The sequence below is a fragment of the Sarcophilus harrisii genome, chromosome 2, assembly GCF_902635505.1.
Source record: "Sarcophilus harrisii chromosome 2, mSarHar1.11, whole genome shotgun sequence".
Lineage (NCBI taxonomy): Eukaryota > Metazoa > Chordata > Mammalia > Dasyuromorphia > Dasyuridae > Sarcophilus > Sarcophilus harrisii.
In genome coordinates this window covers 188,119,135-188,146,920 of record NC_045427.1, presented here as the reverse complement: position 1 = coordinate 188,146,920, position 27,786 = coordinate 188,119,135, and positions in this window count along the sequence as shown.

Sequence of the window (27,786 nt, the reverse complement as noted above, 5' to 3'; positions counted from 1 at the left end):
CTATTCTATGTTCTTCTAATTTATTTTTAATATCATTCTTTATGCCTAGGTCATAAACCCATTTTGACCTTATCTTGGTGTATGGCATTAAGTGTGGATGGATGCCTAATTTCTACCATACTAAGTTCCAATTTTCCCACCAATTTTTGTCCCTTGAACCTAACCTATTCCACTGAACAACTATTCTATTTCTTAGCCAATACCAAATGGTTTTGGTACTGCTGCTTTATAACATAATTTTTAGATATGGTACAGCTAGGCCACCTTCATTTGATTTTTTCCCCTATTAGTTCCTTTGACATTTTGGGCCTTTTGTTTTTCCATAGGAACTGTGTTGTTATTTTTTCTAGGTCATTAAAATAGTTTTTTGGGATTCTGATTGGTATATCCCTAAATAAACACATTAGTTTAGGTAGTATTGTCATCTTTTTTATATTTGCTCGCCCTATCCAAGAGCACTTTATATTTTTCCAATTGGTTAGATCTGACTTTATTTGTGTGGAAAGTGTTTTGTATTTTTGCTCTTATAGTTCCTGATTTTCTTTTGGTAGATAGATTTCCAAATATTTTATACTGTCAGTAGTTACTTTAAATGGAATTTCTCTTTGTAACTCTAACTGTTGAATTTTTTTAGTGATATATAAGAATACTGATGACTTCTATGGGTTTATTTTGTATCCTACAACTTTGCTAAAGGTGTGGATTATATCTAAGACCTTTTTAGTAGAATCTCTGGGGTTCTCTAAATATACCATCATATCATCAGCAAAGAGTGATAACTTGGTTTCCTCATTACCTACTCTAATCCCTTTAATCTCTCAACTCTTATTGCCAAGCTAGCAGTTCTAATACAATATTGAATACTAATGGTGATAATGGGCAACCTTGTTTCACTCCTGATCTTTTGGGGAATGGTTCGAATTTATTGCCATTTACATATGATGCTTACTGATGGTTTTAAATAGATGCTACTGATTATTTTAAGGAAAAGTCCATTTATTCCTATATTCTCAAGTGTTTTTTAATAGGAATGGATGTTGGATTTTATCAAATTTTTTTTCTGCATCTATTGAGATGATCATATGGTTTTTGTTAGTTTGGTTATTGATATGGTCAATTATACTACTAATTTTCTTAATATTGTACTATCCCTGAATTCCTAGTATAAATCCTAATTGGTCATGGTGCATTATCCTGAAGATGTTTTTCTGTAGTCTTTCTGCTAATATCTTATTTAAGATTGGTTTATAATTTTTTTCTCTGTTTTCAACCTACCCTGTATCAGTACCATGTTTGTGTCATAAAAGGAATTTGGTAGGACTCCTTCATTCCCAATTTTTTCAAATACTTTATATGGCATTAGGGTTAATTTATCTTTAAATGTTTGGTAGAATTCACATGTAAATCCATCTGGTCCTGGGGATTTTTTCTTAGGGAGTTGATTAGTAGCTTGTTCTATTTCTTTTTCTGAAATGGGGCTATTTAAGCAATTTACTTCCTCCTCTGTTAATCTGGAAAGCCTATAGTTTTGGAATTAGTTATCCATTTTGCTTAGTTATCAAATTTATTGGCATAAAGTTGGGCAAAGTAACTCTTTATTATTGGTCTAATTTCGTCTTCATTGGTGGAAAGTTCTCCCTTTTCATTTTTAAGACTAATAATTTGATTTTTGTCTTTCCTTTTTCTAATCAGATTTATCAAAAGTTTGTTTATTTTATTGTTTTTTGCATAAAACCAACTCTTAGTGTTTTTTGTTAATTCAATAGTTTTTTTTTTACTTTCAATATTATTAATTTCTCTTTTTAATTTTAGAATTTCAATTTTCATATTTGATTCAGGGTTTTTAATTTGTTCTTTTTTCTAGCTTTTTAAGTTGCAAGCCCAATTCATTAATCTTTTCTTTTTCTATTTTGTTCAAGTAAGCCTCTAAAGATATAAAAATTCTCTTTATTACCACTTTGGCTACATCCCACAAATTTTGGTATGATGTCTCATTGTCACTTTCTTGGGTGAAATTATTGTGTCTATAATTTGCTGTTTTACCCACTCATTCTTTAAGATGAGATTATTTAGTTTCCATTTACTTTTTGGTCTATTTAGCCCCTAGCTTTTTGTTGAATGTAATTTTTATTGCATCTTGATCTGAAAAGAAAGCATTTACTATTTCTGCCTTCCTGAATTTAATTTTGAGGTTTTTACGTCCTTATATATGGTCATTTTTTGTATGGGTTCCATGAACTGCTGAAAAGAAAGTATACCCCTTTCTATGACCATTCAGTTTTATCTAAATATCTATCATACCTAATTTTCCTAATATTCTATTTACCTCTTTAATTTCTTTCTTATTTATTTTGTGGTTTGACTCTGAGAGTGCAATTTTGAGATCTCCAACTATTATAGTTTTGCTGTCTATTTCTTTGTCCCACTCTCTTAACTTCTCCTTTAGGAAGTTAGATGCTATAGCACTTGGTTAATATATGTTTAGTATTAATATATCTTTATGTTCTATGCTAACCTTTAGAAAGATATAATTTCCTTTATCTCTTTCAATTAGATCAATTTTTGCTTTTGCTTGATCTGAGATAAGGATAGTTACTCCTGCTTTTTTGACTTCAACTGAAGCATATTAGATTTTGCTCCAGCCTTTTACCTTTACTCTGTATGTATTTCCCTGTTTTAAATGTTTTTCCTGTAAACAACATATAGTAGGATTCTGACTTTTGATCCAGTCTGCTATCCGCCTCTGCTTAATGGGAGAGTTCATTACATTCACATTTATTGTTAAAATTACTTATTCTGTATATCCTGCCATTTTATTATTCCCAGATTATGCTTTTCTTATATCCTCTAATCCCCTTCCCCAGTATTAAATTTATAGGCATCACTTGTCTCATGCAGCTCTCCCTCTTTAGTATCCCTCCCCCTTATTACTCTTTTCCTTTTCTCTTTACCTCTCCCACTTTTTAATGAGATGAGGGAAGTTTCTCTGTAAACCAAATATTTTAATTATTTTCTCTTTGAGCCTACTCTGATGAGAGTAAGATTCACACAATGTTCCTCCCCCTCTCTAAATTCCCTCAGATATGATAGGTTTCCTTTGCCTCTTCTTGGGACTTTTTCTGATGCTATCTCCTTTCTATTTCTACTTCTTTTTTATGTTATCTCAGTAAAATCAGTTATTGTTTATGTATATCCATAACAGAAATACAATTCTCAAGAGTTCTTTTTACCTTTTTCTGCTTTTCTTGAGTCTTGTAGTTGGAGGTCAATTTTTTTCTTTAGTTTGGGTTTTTTCCTTAAAAACAAAGGGAATTGATCTGATTCATCAAATGTCCATCTTCTTCCTTGGAAGAAAATGCTCATTTTGGCAGGGTAGTTTATTCTTGGTACATTCCAAGTTCTTTTACCTTTTGGAATATCAGATTCCAGGCCTTTTGATCTTTTAATTTGGAAGCAGGTAGATCTTGAGTGATCCTTATTGTGGCTCCTTGGTATTTGAATAGCTTTTTTTCCTGGCTGTTTTTACTATTTTTTCCTTAGTCTGATAGTTCTGAAATTTGGCCACTATATTCCTTGGAGTTTTTAATTTTAGGGTCTTTTTCAGAAGGTGTTCGCTGAATTCTTTCAATGCCTATTTTACTTTCTGATTCTATTACATATGAGCAGTTCTCTTTGATGAATTCCTTTAAAATAATATCTAGGGCAGAGATTCCAAACATGGTCGCCATGTGAGGACCCTCTGTCCACTGGACCCTCTGTCCAGTGTCCTCCTTATCTCTACCTTCACCTATCTCCTACTTCTAAACTCAATAATAAATCTCTTTTATTAATCTAAAAATAAATAAATAAATAAATGAAATAATATCTAGGCTCTTTTTTTCATCCTAATTTTTGGAAAGTCCAATAATTCTCAGATTATCTCTCCTAGATCTATTTTCCAGGTCTGTTGTTTTTCCAAGTTGATATTGAACATTTTTTTCTATTTTTTTTTTTTTGGTTTTGTTTGACTGATCCTTGATATCGCAATGAATCATTTCTATTTTTTCAGATCTGATTTTTAATGAGTTACTTTCTTCATTAGCTTTTTTCTTTACTTCTTTTTTGTATATGTCCAATTGGACTTTTTATATGAGTTGTTTTTCTCTATGGATTTTTTTTTCCATTTCACTATTTTTTTTTAGTGAGTTATTATCTTTTTTCCAATTCACAAATCCTATTTTCCTGGGAGTTCTTAACCTTTTCCAATTCATATTTCAGGAAGTTGTTTTTTTTTCCACTTTATGAAATTTTTCTTTAAGTGAGTTATAAGTCTTTTTTGTACTCTCTTGTAAAGTTTCTCTTTCCTTCCCCATTTTTCTTCTACCTCTCTTTTAAGATTTTTTATATTTTCTTCTAGGAGTGCCTTATGTGAAAGGGATTAGGTTACATTCCCCTTTGCATTTTTTTCTGGAGATGTAATGTTCTTCTCTAAAATATATTGTTCTCTGGGAGCAGGTTTCTTGGGGAGCTTCTGGAGGCAGCCTTAGTTTCAGTTCAGAGTAATAATCACCTCAAATCACCTCAAATGCAGCCAGCTATTAAAATCCAATCCTTTACTGTCTCTTCCAAAATAGCCTGGTTAGCTTTCCTTGGTTCTGAGAGCTCTTGTTGCTAGTCCTTTGCTTCTGCCAGCTTCACCCTCCAGCTTCCTCTGAATGCAAAGCCTCCAGCCAGCGCAATGGTGGAATATTGAATGGATCCGAGTCCTCCTCCTAGAGAGTGGGCTTGTGCAAGCTGTGACTTGTGAATCTCCTCCACTAAATCCTAACTTGTGAATCTCCTGAAGTCTCTAGTTGGCTTGTGGGAGCTCCTTATATATGATCTCTTAAAGGTGTGAACTCTAAAGGTGTGAGAGGTGTGAATTCTAACGTGTGAACTAATGTGTGAACTCTCCCAATGGTGTGAACTCCAAAAGTGTGAACCAAATACATAAGCACTGTTATTATCAATTCCAGTGATCTAGCAACCTGTTTCAAGTTCTGGCCCATAACATGGAGACTGTGTGCTATTAGTTTCCTTGGGATTGAAAACCTGCTCTCTTTCTATTTAAAAGCTATCGATGGTCAATTTTACCTTTTTACTCATTTTTTAAAATCCCTTAGCATCTGTCTTCAGGGCAAGAAGGTCACCAGCTTCCTCTACAGAGCAGGGATAGATATATGGACAGTAGCTATCCTGAAAATGAGCTGCAAAGAGCAGCCAAACTGTGGAAGTGCTCTGGGAAAAGCCGGCACCAGAAATGACTCTGCCCTAGGTAACATGGCCCAAGCTGAGGAAGTGCCCTGCTAAGAGCCCCACTATGGTGATTAGCAGTTGCCCTGAGAAAAGCACAGCATCACACTGGAAGTGTCTGTGCCCTGGAGAGTGCAGTCACGTTGCAGATGTTCTACTGCCCCAGGCAGAGCTCCATGCTGTGCAGATTACAGGATGCCCCGGGCTAAGCCCCATGCCCTGCAGATTTGTGACTGCCCCAGGCATAAACCAGGTGCTATGGAATGGGGCTGCACAGCTGTGCTGTGGTCTGTGCTCAGTCACTCACTTTTGATGCTATGTGGGTGTAGCCAGATCCTTCAAGACTGGCAGTTTTGGGAGTACACTCTACCTTTGGCTTTAATTTCTCTGCTGATCTACTGTTTTTCAACCAAAGCAGACTAGCCAACCTGTGGTAGAATCCTTCCTATAAAATCTCCATCTGTGCAGAGATTGTTCCCACCCTGGTCTACTTAGTATGCTAGCCTCCGGTTCTATCTCACTGCCTGTGCTAGCCTGTTCTTGCCAATCAGGACAAACCTTTTCTGGTGATCTTCCAGATTATCTTCAACTGGTAAATTGTTGTACTTCAAATCTTAGTGAATTTTACCAATAAAACACTATTTCTGAGGCTGAATTTGGTAATTTGTAATGAGCATAGGAGAGGAACTTAGAATGTTGCATGTGTCTTCTCTGCTATCTTGGCTCTATCCCACCCTGATATTTTTTTTAAAGAGTTCTATTCATGTCTATTGTTTTCATATTGTAAAAATTAACAAATTACTACTTTTATAATTTCAGGGAATTCACTTCCTTTCTTTTACCTTTTTATTCACTTGTAAAACAGAGAATTGAACTTAAATCTGACTGAAGGGTGATTTTTGTAGTTGTAGTTATCATATAAGGCAGTTATTTCCCTAAGTCCAAGAGATCTTTCAGAAAAGTTGTTTTTTATTTTTAAAATAATATTTCATTTTCCCTATTATATGTAAAATTATTTTAACATATATTTTTCTTCTGAATTCCAGGTTCTCTTCCTTTCAAAAACTGACCAAAAACACCATAAAAATAAAGTTATAAATGATATGTTTTGGTTTATACTCAGGCCCCATCAATCATTTTAAGAGATTTAAAAAAAAATTTCAATAGTATTTCATTACTCTAGTTTTCAACATTTAGTTTTGTTAGATGTTGTGTTCCAAATTTTTCTTGCTTCTTTCCTTCACCTACTTTCCAAAATAGCAAGCAATCTGATACAGGTTAAATTTGTGCAATTCTTTTCACCATTTCCCCATATTTGTCATGTTGTGCAAGAAAATCCGAAAAGGGTAAGAAAACAAAAATGTTAAACTACTATTATACTTGGATCTATAGTTTTCCTTCTGAATGTGGATGGCTTTTTCTTTTCTTATGTTTTGGGAGCATTAGCTTTTAATTTTCAGAATACATGAAAAGCTAGGTTTCAACATTCACCCTTGCAAAACCTTGTGTTCCAAATTTTTCTATTTCCATTCTCCCTAACCCATTCCTCTGTAAAACAAAACAAACAAACAAACAAAAAAATACAATACATCTTAAACATATGCAATTCTTCTATATGTATTTTGACATTATCTCAATATGAAAAATCAGATGAAAACAGGAAAAATGAAGAAGCCAAAAAAAATAAAAATAAAGCAAACATAAAAGGTGAAAATATTGTGTGGTTATCTATATTAATTCCTCATAGTCTTCTTTCTGGATGCAAATAGCTTCCTCTATCACAAATCTATTGGCATTGGTCTGAATCACCTAATTGTTGAAAAAAGCCATGTCTTTCAATGTTCATTATATGAGATTGTTCTTGTTATATACAATTTCTCTTGGTTCTACTCATTTCATTCAGCATCAGTTAATGTAAAAAAAAAAAACAGCCTTTATGAAATAATCCTGCTGATTGTTTCTTATAAAACAATAATATTCCATTACACTCATATACCATAAGTTTTTAGCCATTTTTCAACTGATGGGCATCCACTCAGTTTCCAGTTCTTTGCCACTACAAAAAAAGCTGCTACAAATATTTTGCATACTTGGGTCCTTTTCCCTTTTTTATGATCTCTGTGTGATATAGACCTAGTAATGACACTGCTGAGTCAAAGGGTATGCAGTTTATAACCCTGTGGGCATAGTTTCACATTGCCCTGAAGAATGGTTGAAACATTTCACAAATCAACCAATAATGTATTGGTGTCACACTTTCTCCACGTCCTTGAAGAAACGTTTAACCTGTATATTTTAATTTTATCATATACATATATATCCTATGTAATGATGTCAAATAATATAAAATGAAAGTTACAAGTAAACTTACATTTTTATACCATTGTGACAAATGGGGAGGCAACAAGATAATTCAGTGGACAGAATGCTGTATCTGAAGTCAGGAAGACCTGAGTTCACATCCAGCCTCAATCATTAACTCTATGATCTTGCACAAGTCAGTTAATTCTGTTTCTCACTTTTTCTTCACCAGGAAAATTAGTTGGAGAAAGAAATGGCAAACCATTCTAGTATTTCTGTCAAGAAATTTACCAACAGGGTCACAAAAAAATCAGACAAGACAAATAAATAACAGTAAAAATGGTATAAATTCTTAATCTGAGAATGCATATCTCTTGGAATTCAGTAAAAAAAAAAAAAAAAAAACATAATGGACAGTATTGGTCTGCTAAGGTTAACAGGCTCAGTAAGAGTTGGAGACTAATGACTGACTGAACAACAGCATGAGGTATGGGAAGTCCAGGAAAATGTTGAAGCTTTTAATTATACATATATAACTATAAATGTATATACACACATATGTCCGTAAGACAATTATGCAGAATTTAAGTGTCAGCTGTGAGCACAGAAGAAGGAACCACAAACCAAGCTTAGACAGTTGAAAAGAAGAAAAAAGACAGATGTCCCACTGTTACCATTTTTATCAAATAGCCTAACTTCATTTCTCTCACAATGAAAATAGTGTTTAAGACTGACAGCTTTAGGTAAATGCTCATTCTTTTATCTGATAGGCAGGCCTGGGTAACTGGTGACTTTTTTTTTTTTTTTTTTTTTTTTGACAAATATTGGAGGCAACCTTTCCAGGGCTAGCCAGATGGACAGCAAATTCTGAATGCTTCATTGCTGCTTGCCACTCTGTAGGGTAGCCAATAATAATGCCTAATCACATTCCTATCAGGAGTCTTTATCTCACATTTCTGTATGCTGGCATTCACTTGATATTTGGATCACGTCTCTGGGTTCCTAGTCCCCTTTTGAAAATGATAACATTCGCAGCTATTTTTATTACTATCCAGTGGAAATCCAAGATATATGTTTTCCCCCTTTCTTTGTTCCTTCCACCTTGGATTATTGTCCTTTTGTTGAACTCTTTTGCACCAAACAAGTGCTTTTCTCTGAGGATTAATACACTAACAAAAATGCTTCCAGTTTATGAAAACTATGGATTCATATAAGGAAATGAAGTTGGTTACATCCAAAGCTGAACATTGAAGTGACATAAAGAATTAGCTACTAATATATACTTAAAGAAGTCAATCTTCCAAATATTCATTTTTGAAACTAATGTGGTGACCCAGGACATTTCATAGAAGAATAAAGCTAATGTATCAATTTAGGAAAGAAAGAATGCTTAGCCTATAATTGTTATGTAGCTCAAAAAGAGAATTTTATTAGGAAATCTGGTAATAGGATACATGTGGTTGATATTACTATAAATGCTTACTGCAGGTGGTTTTAAAATGGAACACAAAGAATTTCTGTCAGTGAGAGGAATATATTTTGGATTTGGGGGACCTTCCCAGAGCTATTCCTTGTGAAAGATATACTTGTGTTTGATATTATTATAAATGAAATGTGTTTGAATTTGTTCTTTTCCTACTGTCACAAAATTCATAAACATTCTAATATAATTTGCATGACTTTCTGTTTCATCTTTTTTCTTCTCCCAAAGCAGAAGGCATCAAGAGGAGAATAACCAGTTATTCAGAAGACTTCACCAATCTAATGTGAACTGAATGCTTCTAAAGATAGATGAGAATTACAACATAGAGCACAGGAAATCAGAGTTGGAAGTGGAATATATATACATATATAATTTTCCTTTTGCCTGAAGCATTTGGATTAAGCAGCTTGCCAAGGATCACAAAACTAGGCAGCTAGGAAGTGTTAAGTGTCTGAGATCACATTTGAACTCAGGTCCTCCTACTTCAGGGCTGGTGCTCTATCCACTGCACCACCTATCTGACCTGAGTGGAATAAATTTGATCAATATTCCACACCCAGTAAATAGACAAATTTAAAGTAAAACTCAAGATTCTCATTCCAAATATGGTCTTCTTTATCAAATATCATGCTATATAATGTCAGTCATTCATGTAGTTTAAAAATTCCAATGAAATGAGGATGAGCAAAATACATAACTACTCCTATTAATGATCTTCTTATTGTTGCTATCTATACAACTATATGAATGCTTATGCCTCAATGATTACCTTTAATTTAATTAATTTAGCACAACAATAGTATGAATTCTTCAAATAATAAAGAAAAATGTTATCCTTATCAATATCCTCAGAGTCATTTTTATGGGCTTTTTTAAAAGTGTAAAATCATATATTATTTCCTTTCATTCTCTCAACTAAGTAGAGACTACTTAGTTGTAGTCCCAACTAAGTAGGGACTACAAGTATCTACATTTCCATTTTATATATAAGGTAACAAATTTAAAAGAGATTGGTGATTTGACTATCACTAATAATAGATGTTGGAAATATGATAAAAAATCAGATGTCTCTCATCCTCAAATCAAATAGTCTTTTCATCATATCACATATAGGAATAATAGTTCCACAGGATAGTTTACCTCTCAGACCTGTGGAAGGGGAAGGTCTTTATGACCAAAGCAGAACTAGAGATCATTACTGATCACAAAATAGAAAATTTCGATTATACCAAACTGAAAAGTTTTTCTACAAACAAAACTAATTCAGACAAGATTAGAAGGGAAGTAACAAACTGGGAAAACATTTTTACAGTCAATGGTTCTGATAAAGGCTTCATTTCCAACATATATAAAGAATTGACTCTAATTTATAAAAAATCAAGCCATTCTCCAATTGAAAAATGGTCAAAGGATATGAACAGACAATTCTCAGATGAAGAAATTGAAACTATTTCTAGTCATATGAAAAGATGCTCCAAGTCATTATTAATCAGAGAAATGCAAATTAAGGCAACTCTGAAATACCACTACACACCTGTCAGATTGGCTAAGATGACAGGAAAAAAAAATGGTGAGTGTTGGAGGGGATGTGGGAAAACTGGGACACTGATACATTGTTAGTGGAGCTGTGAACGAATCCAACCATTCTGGAGAGCAATCTGGAATTATGCCCAAAAAGTTATCAAATTGTGCATACCCTTTGATCCAGCAGTGTTTCTACTGGGCTTATACCCCAAGGAGATACTAAAGAAGGGAAAGGGACCTGTATGTGCCAAAATGTTTGTGGCAGCCCTGTTTGTAGTGGCTAGAAGCTGGAAACTGAGTGGCTGCCCATCAATTGGAGAATGGTTGGGTAAATTGTGGTATATGAATGTTATGGAATATTATTGTTCTGTAAGAAATGACCAGCAGGATGAATACAGAAAGGCTTGGAGAGAATTACATGAACTGATGCTAAGTGAAATGAGCGGAACCAAGAGATCATTATATACGTCAACAACGATACGGTATGAAGATGTAATCTGATGGAAGCGGATTTCTTTGACAAAGAGACCTAATTCAGTTTCAATTGATCAATGATGGACAGAAGCAGCTACACCCAAAGGAAAAAAAACACTGGGAAATGAATGTAAACTGTCTGCATTTTTGTTTTTCTTCCCGAGTTATTTCTACCTTCTGAATCCAATTCTCCCTGTGCAACAAGAAAACTGTTTGGATCTGCACACAAACATTTTATCTAGGATATACTAGGACATATTCAACATATATAGGACTGCTTGCCATCTAGGGGAGGGGGTGGAAGGTGGGAGGGAAAAACTGGAACAGAAGTGAGTGCAAGGGATAATGTTGTAAAAAAAATTACCCTGGCATGGATTCTGTCAATAAAAAGTTACTATATAAAAAAACAAACAAACAAAAAAAAAACACTAGGTTGTTATAATTGTTGACTGTTTTGTCCTTTAAACCTAACCTATTCCACTGATCAACTAATCTATTCCTTAGCCAATACCAAATGGTTTTGGTAACTGCTGCTCCATAATATAATTTTAGATCTGGTACAGCTAAGCCACCTTCATTTGTTTTTTTTTTTCATTAATTCCCGTGAAATTCTTGACCTTTTGTTTTTCCATATGAATTTTGTTGTTATTTTTTCTAGGTCATTAAAATAGTTTTTTTGGGAGTCTGATTGGTATAGCACTAAACAAATGGATTAGTTTAGGTAATATTGTCATCTTTATTATATTTGCTCGCCCTATCCAAGAGCATTTAATATTTTTCCAATTGGTTAGATCAGACTCTATCATTCACTTTAATAAAATTATTTCTATAACTTTCTTAACTCACTCATTCCTTAAAATTAGATTAGTATCCAATTAATTTTTAATTTTTTCCGTAGTCTCTTTTTAAATATATTTCATAGTATCTTTATTATGCTTTTTAGTATCTGACTATAAGATTTTTTATGCCCTTATAAATGTTCATACCATGTCTCCGGGGATGAAATGTTCTGATTTTTATTCTCATTCAATTCTCCCCAGAAAGATATCATATCTAGTTATTCTAAGATTTTATTAACCTCGTTGAATACAATTTATTTTTATTAGATTTGTTTCTGCTATTTCAATTTGTAATTCATTTAGTTTATCCTTTAAATATTATGATACTATAGGAATTGGTACATATACACTTAGTATTGATATTCCTTCATTATCTGATACATATAATCATAATGAAGCTCTCCTATTCATCCCTTTTAATTATTATTTTATCTATAACTTCATTTGAGATTATGATTGTTATTGCTGATTTTTTAAACCTAAGGTAAGCATAATGAATTCTACTTCTATCCTTTAATTTTACGCTATGTATGTCTTATTTTTGCATGTGTTTCTTGTGAACAACATATTGTCAGATTCCAGTTTAAAAAAAAAATCTGATATCCCTTTATGTTTTATGGATGAGTTCATTTCCTTCACATTCAAAGTTATAATTGGTAATTATGCAATTTCCTCCTTTCTATTTTTCAGTATTGTTTATCCTTCTGTACCTCTCTTTTTAGCCTATCCTTCCTCAAGCATTTAATTGACTTCTATCTACTGCTTCTATTATCTCCACCCCTTCTAACAATCCATCCCTGGTTTTGCCCCATAATCACCTTATTCCTTAATTTATCCTTATTTATATGAATCTCTCCCTTATTCTCTTCTCAACCCTATTTCTGCACACCTTTCTTTGTATTACCCCCTCATTTTCCTATTTCTTTGTAAGTTAAGAACTTTTTTACTCTATTAGTTGTATATGTTATTTCTTTTTTTCTTCCCAGTTGTAATGAGAATAAAGTTCAAGTACTACCAGCCCTATACTTCCTCCTGCCTCAACAGTAGCAGTTCTTTTTTCAAGCCTCATTTTCATTAATCACTCATTTCTACCTCTCTCTACCGAATTTTATTTTTTAGGGTCATCTTATCATACTCCACTCAGTCCAAAGCCCTATAGCCATATATCAATATATACATATGCATATTTGTATATATATAGATATATGTGTGTGTGTGTTCTTTCAAACTACCCAAGTAATTATAACATTCTTAAGAGTTATAGGTTAAGAGTTATATATAAGAAATGGTTTCATTTTACTTTATTAAATGGTTCCTATTTGGACTCTAATATTTATAATGTTTTTTCTGGTATTAGTAGGTCAAATTGTCCACTGAAGTCTGGTCCTCATAAATACCTGATAGTCATTTAGTTCCTTAAATGACAATTCTTTTTTTTCCCATTCAGGATAACTTACAGCTTTGCTGGGTAAATTATTCTTAGTTGTAAACCCAACTTTGCTTTTCAGAAATGATTGTTTCATGGCCTGTCTTTTTATCCCAGTTACATAAAACATTTAATTCATGTTTAAAGGAAATAAATCACAAGAATATTACATTTAACTGCACAATCAATATATGTACATTATAATAATATATATTAACTAGAAAATAATTTCTCAGAATAAAGATAATATATAAGAACATTCAGTTCAATCACCTTAAAAACAACAATTTCGTGACAGAGCCAAGATGGCAGAAAAGGCACATATGATTTTCTAAGCTCTTCTCATAACCTCATGACCAATTATCAAATTCATCCTCAAAAATAGAGCTTGACTGGTAAAACCCAAGAGGATTAGAAGGACAACAACCCACCAGCCTAAAATAATCTGGAAGATTGCCAGGAAAGTTTGTCCTGAGTGGCCAGAGTGGCTGGAACAGACCAGTGTAGGCTGGGAGATAGAAGAAGCTAGTAAACTGATTGGACCAGGGGAGGGGGTAGCCTCTGTGGTTAGAAAAAATTACAGAGACGACTTTGGCATAGGCTGATTGCTTTGCCTTACTTGCAAAAGGGCAAATCAGCAGAGAAATTAAAGCCAAATACAGAAAGTACTCTAAAAAATGCCAGAATCTAACAGGATCTGGCTATACCCACTCAAAACCCAGAAGTGACTGAAGCAGTGCAGACCATAACAGAGCTCTGCAGCCACGTTCTGCAGTAAGGGGCTTGTTGGGGCAGTTACAAATCTGCACAGCAGGAAGCACAGCCCTGGGCAGCCTCTAATCTGCACAGTGTAGAGCTCAGCCTGGGCAATAGAACTTCCGCCCTGTGAGTGTGCTTCTTTAGGCAGAGACACTTATGGTCTATGGAGGCTACTCGCTGGTCAGCAAAGCCCCCACAGTGGGCTTTGGCCTGGGGTAATGACATTTTCACTGCTCAGCCTCTAGCCTCAGAGCAGTTGCTATTCCATACAGCAGGGTTCTTCACTGGGCACTTCCACAGCTCAGCTGTGCTAAACACATCTGAATCACTTGCTGTGGGGGAGGGGGGAAATTTTTCCTCAGAGCACTCCAATACTTTGTTGCTCTTTGCAACCCCTTTATACCTATTCCTGTTTTGCAGAGGAAACTGGTAACCTCCTTGCCCTGAAGGCAGACCCTACAGGCTTTAAAATGAATTTAAAAAATCAAAAGGAAGATAGATAGCTTCTATACAGAAAAAAAAGAGCAGGTTTGCAATCCCCAGGAAATTAATAGCAGTCTCCAGACAATACCCCAGAAGGCAATGTTCCTTGGCTGCAATCACATATACTTTCCTAGGAGAGACCATTAAAATTCTTTAAAGAGAGTTAGAAGAAAAATGGGGAAAGGAAAGAGAAGTTATACAAGAAAATAAGAACTTCCTGAAATGTGAATTGGAAAAGATAAAGAATTCCCAGGAAGTGCAGGGAAACAGAATTTGTGAAGGGGAAAAGGTAAAAAAACAAAACAAAACAAAACAAAAAAACCAGGAAAGTAGGATTTGTGAATTGGAAAAAGAAAATAACTCACTAAAAACAACAGTGAAATGCAAAAAAATTCCATAAAGCAAAACAACTCATTCAAAAGCTCAATTGGACATATACGAAAAGAAGTAAAAAAAGCTAATGAAAAAAATAACTCATTAAAAATCAGAACTGAACAAATAGAAATCAATGATAGGGCATATTAGCATATTAAATACTAGCATATTATCTATTATAGATCTTTGGAGGAAACTGAAATGGAGACAGAAAGGAATATACTTTCTTCTCAGCAGTTCATGGAACCTATAAAAAAATTGACCATATATTGGGACATAAAGATCTCAAATTTAAATGCAGGAAGGCAGAAATAGTAAATGCTTTCTTTTCAGATCATGATGCAGTTAAAACTACATTCAATTGAATTGGGCTTGCAACTTAAAAAGGTAGAGAAAGACCAAATTATAAACCCCCAATCAAATACTAAACTTGAAATTCCAAAATTAAAAAGAAAAATTAATAATATTGAAAGTAAAAAAAAAAACTATTGAACTAATAAATAAAACTAAGAGTTGGTTTTATGAAAAAAACCAATAAAATAAATAAACTTCTGGGAAATATGATTAGAAAAAGGAAAGAGGAAAATCAAATTATTAGTCTTAAAAATGAAAAGGGAGAACTTTCCACCAATGAAGAGGAAATTAGAATAATAATAAGGACTTACTTGCCTAACTTTATGCCAATAAATTTGATAACCTCAGTGAAATGTATGACTATCTCCAAAAATATAGGCTTCCCAGATTAACAGACAAGGAAGTAAATTACTTTAAAAGGCCCATTTCAGAAAAAGAAATAGAAGTTATTAATCAACTCCCGAAGAAAAAATCCTCAGGACTAGATGGGTTTACATGTAAATTCTAACAAACATTTAAAGAACAATTAGTGCCAATGCTATATAAACTATTTGAAAAATTAGGGAATGAAGTAGACCTATGAAATTCCTTTTATAACACAGACATGATACTGATAGTTAAACCAGGTAGGTTGAAAACAGAGAAAGAAAATTATAGACCAATCTCCCTAATGAATATTGATGCTAAAATCTTAAATAAGATATTAGCAAAAAGACTACAGAAAATCATCCCCAGGATAATATACACCATGATCAATAGGATTTATACCAGGAATACGGGGCTGATGCAGTATTAGGAAACTATCAGTATAATTAGCCATATTAAGAACCAAATTAACAAAAATTATGAGATCATTTCAATAGATGTAGAAAAAGCATTTGATAAAATTCAACATTCATTCCTATTAAAAAAACACTTGAGAGCATAGGAAAAATGGACTTTTCCTTAAAATAATCAGTAGCATCTATTTAAAACCATCAGTAAGCATCATATGTAATGGGGACAAACTAAAACCATTCCCAATAAGATCAGGAGTGAAACAAAGTTGCCCACTATCACCATTACTATACAATATTCTATTAGAAATGCTAGTTTTGGCAATAAGAGTTGAGAAAGAGATTAAAGGAATTAGAGTAGGTAATTTGGAATCCAAATTATCATTCTTTGCTGATGGTAAGATGGTAGGTATACTTAGAGAACCCCATAGATTCTACTAAAAAGCTTGTAGAAATAATCCACACCTTTAGGAAAGTTGCAGGATACAAAATAAACCCACAGAAGTCATCAGAACTCTTATATACCACTAACAAAACCCAACAGTTAGAGTTACAAAGAAAAATTACATTTAAAGTAACTACTGATAGTATAAAATATTTAGAAATCAATCTGCCTAGGGAAAATCAAAAACTTTATGAGCAAAACTACAAAATACTTTCCACACAAATTAAGTCTGATCTAACCAAATAGAAAAATATTAAATGCTCTAGGAAAGGGCAAGCAAATATAATAAAAATGACAATACTCCCTAAACTAATCTATTTATTTAGCACTATACCAATCAGGCTCCCAAGAAACTATTTTAATGACCTAGAAAAAATAACAGCAAAGTTCATATGGAAAACAGGTCAAGAATTTCAAGGGAATTAATGAAAAAAAAAATCAAATGAAGGTGGTCTAGCTGTATTAGACCTAAAATTATATTATAAAGCAGCAGTTACCAAACCCATTTGGTTTTGGCTAATAAATAGACTTAGTTGATCAGTGGAATAGGTTAGGTTCAAAGGACAAAACAGTCAATAACTTCAATAATGTAGTGTTTGACAAACCCAAAGACCTTAGCCTTTGGGATAAGAACTCATTGTTTGAAAAAAATGCTGGGAAAATTGGAAACTAGTATGGTAGAAATTAGGCATTGATCCACACTTAACACCATACACCAAGATAAGGTCAAAATGGGTTCATGACCTAGACATAAAGAATGAGATTATAAATAAATTAGAGGAACATAGGATAGTTTACCTCTCATACCTGTGGAAGAGGAAGGAATTTATGAACAAAGAAGATGTAAAGATCATTATTGATCACAAAATAGAAAATTTTGATTATATTAAATTCAAAAATTTTTGTACAAACAAACCTAATGCAGACAAGATTTGAAGGGAAGCAATAAACTGGGAAAACATTTTTTACAGTCAAAGGTGTTGGAATCCTTACAAAGTGTTAACTCATTAGAGTTGATAGAGACAAAGTCATTTAATTTAGCATGGTTCAGTATGATTGATCTGATCCTACGAGGAGGTGCTATAGGACAGAACTTGAAACAAAGTAGTAAGTGGAGTTGAGGAGACAATGTTTAAATCTAATTTAGAATTGATTTAATCCTACAACAAATAATGGTTTCCCAGTGACATCATGATTGGTGTGTACTCAGTGAGCAGCACATAAGCAAGAAGCTCTCAGGGCTATACACAGAGCACTCTGGGAGGAAGCCCACAAGCCCACTCTTGAAGGTGGAGTCAGATTCATTCCATCTTCCACCGTTGTGCTGTCTGGAGGCTGAAGAAAGCAGAGGCAGAAGCAAAGGACAAGATGCAAGAGCTCTTGGAGAAAATAAACATTTGGATTTTATCAGCTGGCTGCATTCGAAGTGATTATTACTTTGAACTGAAACTAAGGCTACCTCCAGAAAAACCTCCCTAAGTAACTTGCTCAGAGAGAACCATTATATTTTAAAGAAGAGAACACCACACAAAGGTTCTGATTAAGGCCTCATTTCCAAAATTTATAGAAATTGACTCTAATTTATAAGAAATCCAGCCATTCTACAATTGATAAATGGTCAAGGTAACAGACAATTCTCAGACAAAGAAATTGAATCTATTCCTAGCCACATGAAAAGATGCTCCAAGTCATTATTAATCAGAGAAATGCAAATTAAGACAACTCTGAGATACCGTTACACACCTGTCAAATTGGCTAGAATGACAGGGGAAGATAATGTGGAATGTTGGAGGGGATGTGGGAAAACAGGGACACTGATACATTGTTTGTGGAATTGTGAATACATCCAGCCATCTGGAGAGCAATTTGGAACTATGCTCAAAAAGTTATCAAAAGGGTGCATACCCTTTGATCCAGCAGTGTTACTACTGGGCTTATATCCCAAAGAGATTTGAAAGAAGGGAAAAAGACCTGTATGTGTGAGAATATTTGTTTCAGCCCTCTTTGTAGTGGCCACAAACTGGAAACTGAGTGGATGTCCATCAGTTGGAGAAGGGCTGAATAAATTGTGGTATATGAATATTATGGAATATTATTGTTCTGTAAGAAATGACCAACAGGATGATTTCAGAAAGGCCTGGAGAGACTTACATGAACTGATGCTGAGTGAAATTAGCAGGACCAGGAGATCATTATATACTTCAACAACAATACTATATGATGATCAATTCTTCAGCAATGAGATGAACCAAATCATTTTCAATAGAGCAGTAATGAATTTAACCAGCAACAACTAGAGAAAGAACTCTGGTAGGTGACTATGAACCACTACATAGAATTTCAAATCCCTTTATTTTTTTTCCACCTGCATTTTTGATTTCCTTCACAGGCTAATTGCACACTATTTTAAAGTCTGAATCGTTTCGTACAGCAAAATAACTGTTTGCACATATATACTTATATTGTATTTAATTTATACTTTAACATATTTAGCATGTATTGATCAACCTGCCATCTAGGGGAGAGGGTGGGGGTAAGGAGGGGAAAAATTGGAACTAAAGATTTGGCAATTGTCAATGTTATAAAATTACCCATGGATATAACTTGTAAATATATATATATATATATATATATATATATATATATATATATACACAATAATTTCTAATTAATGTCTGTGACTCTCTCAAAGTCCTACCTGGATTTCACATCTTCTAGGAAAGCATTAACTTCTTCCTCAATCATTTTGTAAATTTTTATTTATTTATTTTTTTAAATGTAAGGGCCAGTTAAGTGAAATTTTACATAAGAAATGCCATGTTATTTTAGATGGCCAAAGTTTCTTTATTGGTGAAACAAATCTAATATAACTTGGCATTTCTTATGTAAAACTTCACTTAAATGTCTCCTACAGAAAGATTAGGTACATAAATTTGGAATAACTAATTGCTTCTATGTTTGCTGTTTACATCTTATCGTTATTTTTATGTTCTTTTTCTATTGTTTTTACTTTTTACATAACTTTTTATTTATTTCAATACACATTGCTTCATGAATCATGTTGGGAGAAAAAAATCAGAACAAAAGGGAAAAACTATGGGAGAAGAAAAAGAAACAGAAAAAAATGAATGTAAAATGTGTTGTTTTATATTCAGGATCCATGTTTCTTTTTCTGAGTGCAAATGTTGTTTTTATGCAAAGTTGTTGTTGTTGTTGTTGTTGTTTTTACTGTCTTGGATCTCTGATATGTCCTTTAACATAGAAGCTGTTAAATATTGTGTTATCTTGCTGGTAGCTCCCACAATATTGAAAATTCATAATTTTTCTTTAGTTGCTTATAGTATTGTTTCTTACCTAGGAGCTTTGGAATATCTATAATATCTCTGTGAGTATTCATCTTGGGACCTGGTGGCAATTGGAGAATGTTTTACTATTTCTATTTTATTTTCTTATTCTACAACATTGTAATAGTTTTCAATGATAATCTCTTAAAATATATCTTGAATCTCTTTGTTGTTCTTATGTTTTGTTCTATAATCATCCTTATAGTGTCTCATCTCTATGTGTTCTTCAGGTAGCAGCTTTTCAAATGAGATGTTCCATATTATCTAACCCTTTTTTTCTTTTGATTTTGTGTTTCTTAGTGTCTTTTAAAACTAATAAATTTCTTTTCTGAATATGAAATTTTTATTCATTTATTTTTCTTTGTTCAAATATATGTACATATAAGTAAACTATCACATATTGCTTCATTTTTCTTTAAAATACATAATTCAACATATAACTTTTAAAGTTGTCCTTCTTATCTATGTACAGTTTTTGTATTCCTAATGTTCTTTTCTGTGAATTTTTATAATACTTTTTCATTTTTTTTCAAAATACATATGATGCAAAGATAGTTTTCAACATTTTTTCTTGCAAAATATCGTGCTACAAACTTTTCTCCCTCCAATTACCCCACTTCTTTCCTTTAGATAGCACATAATCCAATAGAAGTTACACATGTACAATTCTTCTAAACATTTTTTTTTCATATTTATCATGCTGAATAAGAAAAATCAAGTCATAAAAGAAAAAAAGAGAAAGAAAAAAAGCAATTAAACAACAGCATGAAAGATGAAAATACTATGTTTCAATCCACATTCAGTCCTCACAGTCTTCTTTCAAAACTAGGTATATCACAAATCTATTGAAATTGCCCTGAATCATATCATTGTTGAAAAGAACAAAGTCCATCACAGTTGATCAATCATGTTGTTGCTATGTACAGTGTTATTTTGGGATTATTTATTTCACTTAGCCGCAATTCATGTAAGTCTTTCTTTCTGAAATCATACTGTTGTTTGTTTGTTATATAACAATATTCCATTAAATTTATATGCCATAATTTTCTGTACCATTTCCCAACTGATAGGCATCCACTCAGTTTCCAATTCCTTGTTACTCCAAAAAGGCTGCTATTAATGTTTTTGAACATGTGGATCCTTTTCCTTTTTTTAATACCTGTTTAGAATATAAACCAGTGAGAGAGTGCTGGATCAAAGGGTATGCACAGTTTTATGGCCCTTTGGGCATAGTTCCAAATTGCTCTCTAGAATGTAGCTCCATCAATGATGAATTAGTATCCCAGGTTCCCCATATCTCCCCTCCCACCCTTCATCATCTTCCCCTGTCATCTTAGCCAATTTTAGAGGTGGGTAGTGGTATCTCAGAGTTGCCTTAATCTGCATTTCTCTGATGAATGATGATTTAGAGCATCTTTTCATATGACTAGAAATTGTTTTAATATTTTTATCTGAAAATTGTTTATATTCTTTGACTATTTATCTATTAGAAAATGGCTTGAATTCTTATAAATTTGAGTCTGTTTTCTATATATTTTAGAAATCAGATGTTTTTCAGAACCTTTGAAAGTTAAGATGTTTTCCCAGTTTATTGCTTCCCTTCTAATCTTGTCTGCATTAGTTATGTTTGTACAAAAACTTTTTAACTTAATATAATCAAAATTATCTATTTTGTGATCAATAATGATCTCTTCTTATTTGATCACAAATTCCTTCATCCTCCACAACTCTGAGAGTTAGACTGTTCTTTGTTCTTCAGATTTGCTTATAGTATCATTCTGTATGTCTAAATAATGAACCCATTTCAATTTTAAATTGGTATAGGTTGTTAGGTGTGTGTCAAGGTCTACTTTCTACCATAATAATTTCCAGGAATTTTTGTCAAATAGTGAGTACTTATCCCCAAAGCTGGGGATTTTGGGTTTATCAAACACAGGATTACTATAGGCATTGACTATTATGTCTTATGAAACTAATCCATTCCACTGATCAATTACTTCTTAGCCAGTACCAAATGATTTTGATGAGTGCTGCTTTATAACATGGTTTTAGGTCTGGAACAGCTAGGACACTTTCATTTGCCTTTTTAAAATTGATTACCTTGAAATTCTTGACCTTCACTTCTTCCAGATGAACTTTTAAATTATTTTTCTAACTGTAAAATAATTTCTTGAGAGTTTGATTGGTATGACAATGAATAAGTGGATTAAATTAGGCAATATTTACACTTTTATTATATTGGTTTGGCCTATCCATGATCACTTGTTATTTTTACAATGGATTAAATCTAACTTTATTTGTGTGAAAAGTGTTTTGTAATTGTGTTCATATAGTTTCTGACATTGTCTTGTCAGGTTCAAAATATTCTATATTATCCACAGCTATTTTAAATGGAATTTCTCTTTGTATCTCTTGCTGCTGGAATTTGTGGTAACATAAAAATACTTATGATTTATATGTATTTATTTTGTATCCTGCAATTTTCCTAAAGTTGTGAATTGTTTCCAGTAGTTTTACAGTTGATTCTCTAGGATTCTTTAATTATGTCATCATATCATCTGCCAATAGTGATAATTTGATTTTCTCATTACATACCATTCCTTTAATTTCTTTTTTTTTTCTTATTGGCAAAGCTAACATTTCTAATAAAATATCTAAGAGTAATGGAGAGAAGGTTACATTGTTTCACCTGTGATCTTATTGGGAATAGTTCTAGTTTATCTCCACTACATATGGGGCTTGCTGATGATTTAAAATAGATGCTACTGATTATTATAAAGAAAAGTCCATTTGTTTCTATAAATTCTTGTGTTTTTCTTCAATATGAATGGGTGTTGGGTTTTGTTAAATGCTTTTTCTGTATCTATTTAGATAATTATATGACTTTTTGTTACTTTGGTTATTGATAAAGTCAATTATGCTATTGGTTTTCCTAAGATTAAACCAGTTCTGTCTTCCTGGTATAAATCCTACTTAGTCATGGTATATTACTCTAGAGATAATTTGCTGCAATCTCTTTGCAAAATTTTTATTTAAAATTTCTGCATAAATATTCTTTAGGAAAATTGTCTTTAATGTATTTTCTCTTTTTTGACCCAACCTAGCTTAGGTATCAGCACCAATTCTGTGTCACAAAAAGAATTTGGTGGCACTCCTTCTTTCCCTACTTTTTCAAATAGTGTGTATACTATTGGACTTAATTGTTTTTTAAATATTTAGTACAATGCACATGTAAATCTATCTGGCCTTGGAGAGATTTTAATAGGGAGCTGATTAATAGGTTGTTCATTTTTTTTTCTAAAATGGGGAATATATTTCTTCTTTTGTTAATCTGACAATTCTATATTTTTGCAAGTATTCATCAAATTCATTTAGATGATCAGATTTATTGGCTTACTGTTGGGCAAAATAGCTCCTAATTATTGTTCTAATTTCCTAAAGGTTTATCTATTTTACCATTTTTTCATTAAACAAAATTTTAGTTTTGTTTATTAGTAAAATAGTTTTCTTAATTTCAATTTTATTAATGCCTCATTTTATTTCCAGAATTTCAAAGTTGGTATTTAATTGGGGGTTTTCAATTTGTTCTTTTTCTAACTTTTTTTGTTGCATGCCCAATTCATTGATCTTCTCTTTCTTTATTGTATCTAGAGTAAGCCTCTAGAGATATAAAACTTTACATAATAACCCCTCTACCTGCATGGCATAATTTATGGTATCTCATTATTTTCATTCTCTTGGATGAAATTGTTAATTGTGTCTATGATTCATTGTTTCACCCATTCATTCTTTAGGATCGGATTATTCAGTTTCCAGTTAGTTTTTGGTCTGTTATTCCCTGGCTCTTTATTAAATGTAATTTTTTTATTGCATTGTGATGTTGAAAAAATGAATTTACTATTTCTGTTCTCTGAATTTCATTTTGAGGTTTTTATGCTTAAAAACATGGTGAATTTTTTGTAGGCTCCATATGCTGCCGAAAAAAACAAACAAACAAAAAAAACATGTATTTCTTTTTGTCTACATTTAATTTTCACCAAAGGTCGATCACAGCTAACATTTTTAGAATTCTCTTTACCTCCTTAATTTCTTTCTTATTCACTTTGTGGTTCCATTTATCTAGTTTTGAAAGAGCAAGGTTTAGATCCTCCACTAGTATAGTTTTTGCTATCTATTTTTTCTTGGAACTCTCTTATCTGCTTTAGTAATTTGGATGTTATACCACTTGGTGCATATATGTTTAGTATTAAGTGATATTATTTCATTACATATGGTATTTTTTAGGAAAATATAATTCCCTTTATTATCTCTTAATTAGATCTATTTTTGTTTTTGCTTGACCTGAGATGAGGATTGCTATCCCTGCTTTTTTTTTTTTTTTTTTTTTACTTCTACCAAAACATAATAGATTCCGTTCCAGCCTTTTACCTTTACTCTGTAGGCATCACTCTGCCTTAAATGTGTTTCTTGTAAACAACATGTGGTAGGATTATTGCTTTTAATCCAGTCTACTTTCTGTTTCCATTTTATAAGAGAATTCATGCCATTCACATCCACAATTAAAATTATTAATTGTATTTCTTTCAATCTTATTTTCCCCAAGTTATACTTTTCGCTTTCATTTCCACCTTTTCCCCCTCCTCAGTGTTTTGCCTATGACTTCAACCTTCTTCTAATATCTCTCCCTTTTTATAACCTCTCCCCTTTTCTTATTCATTTCCATTTACACTTCTGTTTTCCCTTCCATTAGCCACATCCTTTCCTTTTCCTTTTCCCCTCCTACTTTCTTTCCTCCTCTTCCTGTACAACCCCTTTCAAACTGTTTTCTTTTTCATATCTTCACAATAAATTAAAATTATATCAATAACCCCTAAATGTATCTATAATAGAGGGTTTTCAAGAGTAAAACATATCATCTTCACATACAGGGATGTAAACTTTTTAACTTTTTAAAAAAGTTTTTCATTCCTTTTTATCTTTTTATGCTTCTCTTCAGTTCTGCATTTGATGATCAATTTTTGTTCATCAGAAATAAATAAAATTCACTTGTTTTGTTGATTAGCCATCTTTTTTTCCTGGAAAGATGATGCTCAATTTTGTTGGAGAGTATATTCTTGGTTGCAATCCAAGTTCCTTTCTCTATTGGAATATCACTTTACAGGTCTTTGGAGTCTTTTAAATTAGAAGCTGCTTGGTCCTGGGCAATACTAATTGTGACTCCTCAATAAGTGAATTGTTTCTTTCTAGCTGCTTGCAACATTTTCTCTTTGATCTGATAATTATGAAATTTAGCTCTGATATTACTCGAAGTATTCATTTTTGAGGTGTCTTGCAGGAGGTGATTGTTGAATTCTTTCAAGGGCCATTTTACCCTCTGGTTCTAGAACATCATGTCAATTTTCCTTGACAATTTCTAGAAAGATTATGTTTAAACTCTTTTTTTCCCTCATAATTTTCAGATAGTCCAATAGTTCTTAGATTGTCTCTCCTGTACCTTTGTTCCAGGTCAGTTGTTTTTCCATTGAAATAGTTTACATTTTTTTTCATTTTTTTTTGTTTTGTTTGACAGATTCTTGAAGTCTCATTGAGTCATTCACTTATACTTGCTCAATTCTAATTTTTAGTGAATTATTTTCTTCAGTTAATTTTTTTAGCTCCCTTTTTATTGAGTCAATTGAACTTTTTAATTAGATGCTTTGTTCATCATTTTTCCATTTCATAAATTCTGTTTTTTTTTTCCCATTTCAGGAAATCTATTTTGCAACGAGTTACATTCTTTTCTCATTTCTCTAGATCTATTTTTAAAGCAGTTTTTTTTCAGATAATTTCTATTATCTTTTCCAGACTCTCCTGCAAAGTTCTCATATCCTTTACCCATTTTTCTTCTACTTCTCTTTTAAGATCATTTTGTGAATTTTTCCAAGAGAGTCTTATGAGTGACAGATGTTGGAGAGGATGTGGAAAAACTGGGACACTGATACATTTTTTTGCTGGAACTGTGAAGGAATCCAGTCATTTTGGGGGAAATTTTGGAACTATGCTCAAAAACTTATCAGACTGTGCATACCCTTTGACCCAGCAGTGTTATTACTGGGCATATATTCCAAAGAGATCTTATTTTTTTTTAATAGCTTTTTATTTACAAGTTATATGCATGGGTAATTTTACAGCATTGACAATTTCCAAACCTTTTGTTCCAATTCCAAAGAGATCTTAAAAGAAGGAAAGGGAATGTCTGTGGTGGCCCTTTTTTCAATGGTGAGAAATTGGGAACTGAGTGTATGCCCATCATCTGGAGAATGGCTGACTAAGTTATGGCATATCAATGTTATAAAATGTTATTGTTCTCAAAGAAACAATAAGCAGGATGATTACAGAGAGTCCTGGAGAGACTTAAATAAACTGATGCTAAGTGAAGTGAGCAGAACCAGGAGAACATTGTATATTCAAAAATAAGATTATATGTTTATCAATTCTGATGGACATAGCTCTCTTCAACAATGAGATGATTTATACTAGTTGCAATGATCTTGTGATGAATAGAGCCATCTACACTGAGAGAGGATTATAGAAACTGAATGTGTTTTCAAAATATAGGATTTTTATTCTTTCTGTTGTTGTTTGCTTGTATTTTATTTTCTTTTTTATTTTTTTCAGTTTGATTTGATTTTTTGTGCAGCAAGAGAATTAGATAAATATGTATGCATATGTTCAATTTAACATATTTTTCTACTATGTTTAATATGTATTGGATTACTTGGTGTGTAGGCTAGAAAATAGGGGAAGGAAGGAGAAAATTGGAAGACAAGGTTTTGTAAGGGTGAATATTGAAAAATTGTCCATGCATATATTTTGAAAATGAAAAGCTATAATTATTTTTTCAAGATTTTTTGTACAACAATACCAACACAGACAATATTAGAAAAGAAGCAAAAATTGGGAAAACATTTTATATTCAAAAGTTCTGATAAAGGCTTCATTTCTAAAATAAACAGAGGAGTGACACAAATTGATAGGAATTAAAGCCATTCTCCAATTGATAAATGGCCAAAGAATATGAATAAACAATTCTCAGATGAAGAAATTAAAACCATTTCTAGTCATAAATCACTGTTGATCAGAGAAATGCAAATTGAAGCAACTCTGAGGTACCACTACATTCCTCTCAGATTGGCAACAATGACAGGAAAAGATAACGGTGAATATTGTGGGGGATGTGGGAAAACTGGGACACTAAAACATTATTGGTGGAGTTGTGAATTAACCCAACCATTCTGGAGAGCTATTTGGAACTATGCCCAAAGGATTATCAAACTGTACATATATTTTGACCCAGCAGTGTTTCTACTAGGCTTATAGGTCAAAGAGATCTTAAAGAAGGGAAAGGACCCATATTGCGACAGTTTATTTTTATAGAGCCAGGAATTTGGAACATGAGTGGATGCCCATAAGCTGGAGAATGGCCGAATAAGTTATGATATATGAATGTTATAGAATATTATTTTTCCATAAGAAAGGATCAGCAGTATGATTTCAGAGAGCCCTGGAGAGACTTAAATGAATTGATGCTAAGTGAAATGAGCAGATCTAGGAATTAATTGTACATGGTAACAAAAAGATTATAAAATAATGTAATTCTAATGGATGTGGCTCTTTGTTGTGATAGAGGAGTCACGAGGTCAGTTCTAATGATCTTGGGATGAAAAGAGACATCTATACTCAGAGAGAGGATTGTGAGAACTGAGTGTGGATCACAACATAGCATTTTCACACTTTTTATTGTTTGCTCACATATTATTTTTTTCTCATTTTTTCTTTTTTTCTCTGATATTTCTTGTGTAGGAAGAAAGTTATATAAATATATGTGCATATATTGGATTTTTCATATATTTTGCTATGTTTAACCTATATTAGATTACTTGCTATCTAGGG